Below are 7,399 nucleotides of genomic sequence, written 5' to 3' on the forward strand. Positions count from 1 at the left end.
TGTAGAACATGATCCATTTACAACAACTCTTTGCATTCTCTGTGTTAACCAAGACTTGATCCAAGAATGTGTCTTATTCTGAATGCCATAAGATGACAGTTTGAGTAGTAAATGGCAATGGGGAACTGTATCGAACGTTTTACAAAAGTCAAGGAATATAAGGTCGATCTGTTGTGAAATATCTTCTACTACTGATGCTAATTGGGCCTCACAGGAGTAACCCTGCCTAAAACCATACCGATATTGATTTAATATTTGATGCTGTTGAGATGTTCCATGACTGAGTGGTAAATAACATGCTCCATAACTTTATAAACAATTGAAGTGAGGGAGATGGGTCGGTAATTAGAAGGATTGCTTCTATCGTTCTTCTTAAAAACTGGTGTAACTTTTGCAGTAAGCCAATCACCAGGAACAGTTCCGGTTGACATAGATTGGGTAAAGATGACTTGGAGTATTGGTGCGATTTCTGCAGAACACTGTTAAGTACCATTGATAGAATTTCATCTGGGCCAGGTGATTTATTTGTGTCTAGTTCACAAAGTAATTTAAAAATGCCTTCAGTAGAAAATGATATTTCAGGCATAGATGGATATGAAGATTCTGCAGTTGGGATGTCAGTGAGATTTTCATTTGTAAATACTGAGTGAAACTGGTTGTTTAAAAGTTTGGCCTTGTCGAAACTATCAGTTACTTGTTTACCACCAGAAGATAGTGTTGATACCCCTACGTGGTCTTTCCTTAAGCTCTTGATATATTTCCAAACCTTTTTAGGGGAATTGTTGGAGTCATTCTCAAATAGCTGGCACTGATAGTTACTGTGGGCTGTTTTGATTTCCTTAGTTATCTAATTCTTGATTTTACGATAAGATGCCCAGGCACTGCATGGGAGTTTGTGATCTTCTTAGCAATATTGTAAAGCCATTTGCGTTCTTTAATTTTGTGCTTGATTTGATGATTTAGCCATGGAATGTGATTAGATGATTGTACTTGTTTTCGAGGAATAAATTCATCCATAAGTTGCTTAATGGTATTCTTGCATTCTGTCCAGTTTGTTTCAACAGATTTAGCATATGGCTCTGAGGATAAAAAATTCTGTTGAAAAATTCATACATGCTCTCTTATTCTGTCAAAATCTCCTCTGTGATACAGATAGACACTGTGACTGGAGTTTTGGTACCAGAGGGGTTTTGTATCAAAACAAAAAAATACAGCTTCATGATCAGATATCCCTGGTATGACAGAAACAGATGTAACTCTAGCTGGATTAGTACAAAAAATCAGATCCAGAATGTGATTATCACGAGTATTTTCATGTACTAATTGTTCCAATTGAAAATCGTTGATTATACCTAGTAAGGTATTATTAACTTGTAGGCCATAAGCTGGGCTGGGATTAACCTGACCACATCCATTGTCCCATGAAATATGAGGTAGATTAAAATCTTCTCCTAAAATTATAACAGGATAATTAGCTTCTTTTTCGGCTATTACCTTTAAAGATTCATTTAATGATAGTAAAGGTTCCATTTCACAGTTTGGTGGTCTATAAAAAGAACATATGAAGACAGGCTGTAATTCCTGTGTTAGTAGTTTCACCCAAATAAATTCAGCATCACTGTTAATTGATAAGTTCTCAACCATGGCAGTGAGATGGTTCTTTACACCAAAAAATACTCCTCCACCTAAGGTTCTGTCCCTTCTGAATATGTTGTAGGCTGATGGTAATATTTCAGAGGAGTTGAAGGTTTCATCTAGATGAGACTCACATCCTATAACAATGTCGGCTTTGTGTTCATTTAAAAGGACCAAAAGGTTAGCTCTTTTTGATGCACTTCTGATACTACGGCAGTTAAGACTAGTAATTTTGAGATTGTGTGAAGAATCAGGGTTATTGTACACAACATCAGGCTATTATTTTCCACTATCAATTCTTCCTGCTATTCGTAGACTAGTAGCCTCAGTGATCAGATCCACCTTCCAATATACTGTATGTTACTAGAAGTACGTATCTAGTCAGTGCTCTCATATGATTGATTACATAACAAATACTGCACACAAATGTTTATTGTTTAGGTAAGAAAGCCCAATCTTCATGATCCCTACTAAGTTTACAATATTACAGTGGAACCTCTCTTATCCGGGAAGTCTGGTAGATACTACTCTTCTGTATCTCAGAAATGTCTGTAACTAAGAAATAACAATGTGCTCAAGTAACTGACAGTAGATACAAGTAATGGTGTACTGCTATCAGTTAGTGCTATACAGTTTTGTGGGCAGAGGGGATAAGTCACTACAGAGCAGTTATAGTCACCCACATGGGCTGTAAAAGCGTAGCAACCAAGCGGTAGTTATTATTAGTAGAATAAACAAGCCACCAAACAGGTAAACAGCAACCTTTATAATTAGGCTCCCTCCTTGTGCTTTCATCTAACCCAAACTTCATTATGGTCAATAGACTGCAAGCCACATAACTACTTCAGGCTGTCCATGCAGACAGTGGAGGTACCTGAGGTCTGGATAAGGGAGGTTCCATTGAATGCAGGTTTCACGGTTCCTATATGTTTCAGGGTTATGGGTTCCAGAGGTTCCAGGTTCTATTGTTCCAGGGGTTCCAGAGATTGCATAGTTCTAGACATTCCGGGGTTCCAGAGATTCCCAGGGTTCAATGAGGTTGCAGAGTTCCAGAGGTTGCAGGGTTCCAAAGGTTCTAGGGTTCCATTGGTTCCAGAGATTCCTGAGGGTGCAGAGTTCCAGAGGTTCTAGAGTTCAGAGGTCTGTATTTCAGAATCTTATACTCACCAGATCTCGAATATTATTTACATACCTTTTATACTACAATGGTCTTGATTCTACTACTTGTGCCCGTCTTGATTAAATTTGCTACTACTCTCTGAGTTTGGCTGTCTGCATAAGAAGTTGTTTAGGCTCTTTAGCATCTGTGTATTATAAGTGGAGATACATATAGTGGAGATAATTATACTTTTAGTGCTCCTTGTGTTTGTTCTATGTAATAGAAACAGTAATAGAAAAGTCACATAGCAACATTATCAGAGGTACATGTTTATTGCTATATGGGAAAAGCATGTAGAACAGTTGTTACACAATTAAATTATAGAAATTTTCAATCGACACTGAGCAAATTATTGTAAAATATGTATAATAGGTAGAAAATAAAAGAATTGCTGGAAATAAAAAAGGTATGGAAAAATCCAGAAATTAATAGACTGATTCGTAATACCAGGCCAACCTACAAACCACTTTACATTATGTACTTGAAGTTTTGTTTCTAATGCAACCATATAGTAATGATACAAGCCTTTTGATGTTTTACCATTCATATTTAAACGATTAATGTACTTTTTTGAAATACACTATACTGAGCAAAAATATGTTTGCCTGGTATTTCTAGAATAAATTTTTCAACAAGTGTAAAATGGTTATTACAAAAATTTTCATAACTCAGTAGTCATATTTCAGTGTGGAATTGGCATATTTGCTTGTCTACATTAATTATGACAATTCCTTATACAATTCATTTAAAAACGGAACTTTGCACATTCAATTTCTGGAAATTTTAAAGAATGAAATTCCAATTTTTGCATAGTGACACTTGCTAAACTGCTCTGTTCTATACAAAGGTAGCGGTTAATTTTTTTGTTTGCAGTGCATGCTTCTTGATGCAGCGTATTACAGACATCAGTTTTACCTCACTTGTTCCATCCAACAGTGGAACCACCCCTCACATCGTATTATAGGAAGCATAAAATCAACAAAGAAGGAGGTTTATGAGTCATGATCAGTGGAACTCATGTTTACTCCCTGCTCTACCAGGAGAATAGATACAACCAATTTGGAGTCTGACAATTGGAAAGATTCACATACTGCTATTATTAGATCTGTGTATTATCAATTTTATTTATCTGTATTCTATGCAATTGCAGTATAACATCTAGAGATGCTTGATTTTGTGCTTGATTCAATTTTATGAAATCATTTCAAGGAAGTCCTAAATCAAAATCAGTCTCAAGGTGTTTTTAAGAACTGACTTTAGTTACTTGATCCGGAGTTTGAAATGAAATAGTAACTGCTCTACCCCTCTGTGTACCTGTGTATTTAGGATACCTTGGGACTGGCCTACATAAACTGTCCTGATTATCAAAGTGTCCTTAAGTTTTCATGTATGTAAAAGGATATACCATTATCAAGTGTCCAGATTATGCAGGTGTCCTTATTTTTAAGTGTCCTGATTAACAGATTCCACTGTGAAGTAAAAAATGTTTGACTCACTATCAAGCTACAGATGCGTATAAAAACTGCAACACCATGCATGCAATAATAATATGTTTCCTGTTTTTGTCATATACTTGTACTGGCTATAGTTGGCCACATAACACACTATTGTGTCTCCATTTCTTGATCATGAAATTTGATATCGTAATGATGTAGAAATGCAATTCAAATTTCGCATGTGGATTCAACTGCAATGGTATAGCGATTTCAGACTTAACCAAGTTTAAGTAGCCACTGTACGTACTTAATACAACTGAAAACTAAAATTAATTATGCATAACATAGTCAATACTTTTATCTTGACTTTCTTTTTAAAGATACACACCCATAATGGTAGTAGTTTAATCAAGTATTAGACTGAATTGAATTAGTAGATTAGTCAAACCCTTCCAAATTTTGGGGTGATGCTTGCATGCTCTCTTTGATCTCAAATGATCTTCATTTATCAACCATGTTTCAGTTGTAAAGCAGTGGTATACTATAATAATGTCTACAAATGTCATCTACTGTAACATCGGAAATATATTCTCAGGCTTGCATTCCACTTCATCTTCTTGTATGAGCAATTGCCTAGCTATCAACCCATAGTCCAGCTCCAGGAAAAAGTAAGGTTTTGATTGCTAGGATGAAGACACTTACTTTCCCAGTAACAATGTTGGATCAATATACCATTCACCAACTACAGTGATATTAACTGTGTGACCGTGTCATTGTTCACAATAATTATACTAGACTGACAAATACTAGTAGCATTATAGAAATATATGCATGCCAGAATAATTAAACTCTGCTATCTTAACTGTGACTGTACTAGTGATACTGTTCATTGATGTAGTATCAACAATATCACTGCTATCAATGGTCATGGTATCATTGTGGTACCATTGATGGGAAGGTCTAACAAAGAATATATTATATACATATATATATTAACCCTGGAACCTTTGAAACCTCTGGAACCCTGCAACCTCTGGAATCTTGGAACCCTAGCTGGAACCATGGAGCCTATGGTTCCATAACCGGTTCCCCTGGAACCGTGGAACCTGTATAACTTAAGAAATGCAGTTGTAGGCAGTTAGGCTTGCATGGTAAAATAAGGTTCATCATGTGTAAAAAATTAAAAGCAATATGACCATGCATGCTACACTTTAGGTAATGCAATTAATACATTGATTGTGGTTAATGTGAGATTTGAAATGTTCCTACTAGGACAGGTATGAATGCATATTTTCTTTACTCATGGTACGCAAGTTCATAGCATGCTGAAGTTGTGTCACATGTACAGCATATTGACTGCTGAAACGTATATAGCAGATATGGGCAAACCAATTGGGTGCATGTTTGTTTCTTTGTTTCTTTGTTCTCATGTGTTCTATTAGAGTAAGCACCTGCTTTTCTCTATAACTCCAAATCTTAGTGATGTTAACTGCAGTAGCTGCTTCCCTGAATTATATCTAGGAAGGTGTTAAGTTAATTTTGCTCAAACCTTTGCTTGCAGTATAGCTATATATGGCAAATAGTACTGCTTTAAATACCTTTTGTACAGATTCATTTCTCTTTGTTGACCATGTTACAGTTCTAGCATGATACGACAGGTACTACTAGCACCACATAGGCTGCACATGTCTTAACAATAATATTGGTTTAGTTTACATGCTATTCTGCTGTTTAGTTAACCCACATGTTCACATCATTTCCAATGCAATGAGGTTGGAATGTGCTGCATGAAAGGCAGGTACCAATGCTAGTAGTCTTCATCTTCATTAGAATGAATGATGATATCATCAGCATAAAGTCTAATAGTAGAGGATATTTCACTAGCCATATAGGTACCGTAGGTCATTTATATAGAACAAAAAGAGTATAGGGATCTAACACAGAACTTTGTAGTACTCCTGATAAAACCAGTGAAGAGCAGCTAGTAACTTTCTTCTGTATTACTACATATAATATACCATGCACACTCAATTAGAGTTAAAAGATATTAATTCAGATAGCAGCAAGACTAAATGCAGAATAGCAGTCAGTGCAAAATTCTTCAATCTTTGCTAAGTGGCATTTACACTCTTTCTTGGCCACACCAGATATCAGATCTTTTAGTTGCAGTTATTACAATTACTCGTAGTTTTTTGGGTGTACACTTTTTTTAACACAAAAATGTTTTTGCATAGATTACATTTTGTAAACAAATTTACTGGAATTATCCAGTAAATATATATCATTATAAATAAAGTAATAATTTTGTGTGCAGTGTCCATGCCATAGCCATTTTGTAGTTAAATATGTAACCGGATTTGCGAAAAGGGGTCTTCCACACACATCCAATTTGCCAACTTTGACAATTGATAACTTCAGATTGGAAAGAGCTATTGCCTTGAAATTTGGGCAGTGGTGAGCACCACTATAGCTGAATACATGGTGAAATTTTCAGGTTAATATGTTACTTGAACACTGAGTTATGGTCTCCAACGTTTACAGAATTGGATGTGTGTGGAAGACCCCTTTTCGCAAATCCGGTCACATATAAGACCAAACAATACAAGCCATACATATGCATGCATAGGTGTAGCAATTAGAGGGCTATGGAGGCTGGCACCCTCTACTTATTTTGGAGGAGGTAATTAGCCCCTCTACTTTTGAAGATCAAGATACTCTAATAGAGTAGTCATCAAAACAGTCATGTACTTAAATAAAATAATTATTCTTTGTTCGGTGAATTGTTGAAATTGTATAGTGTTTAGATTAACTTGCTGTGATACTACAGTATTTGACTGCTCTATTAGAATCTATTGAGTGTGGAGCACTGTACATTTTCGAAAGAGGCTGGGCGGTTCATATGAATCTAGCAACCCCCCCCCCCCCCCCCCCAAATATGTCCTGCTAGAATAATGTAGAGTTTCTTATAGGGTTGGTTGTTAATTGCATTAATGCATTCCATATAATCTATTTTGTTATTGTGTAATTGACCAATCATGAAGCATTAAAGCCAGCGTAACAAATTCAGGAGTATACTGTAAGAGTTCACATGTGGACATTAGAGCAGTTTTTATATTTATGACCACAGCTAATAAAATGAAGAGAAATACCACTGGAATCACCGTCAAAG

The sequence above is a fragment of the Dysidea avara genome, chromosome 3 (genome assembly GCF_963678975.1).
Source record: "Dysidea avara chromosome 3, odDysAvar1.4, whole genome shotgun sequence".
NCBI classification, from domain to species: Eukaryota; Metazoa; Porifera; class Demospongiae; order Dictyoceratida; family Dysideidae; genus Dysidea; species Dysidea avara.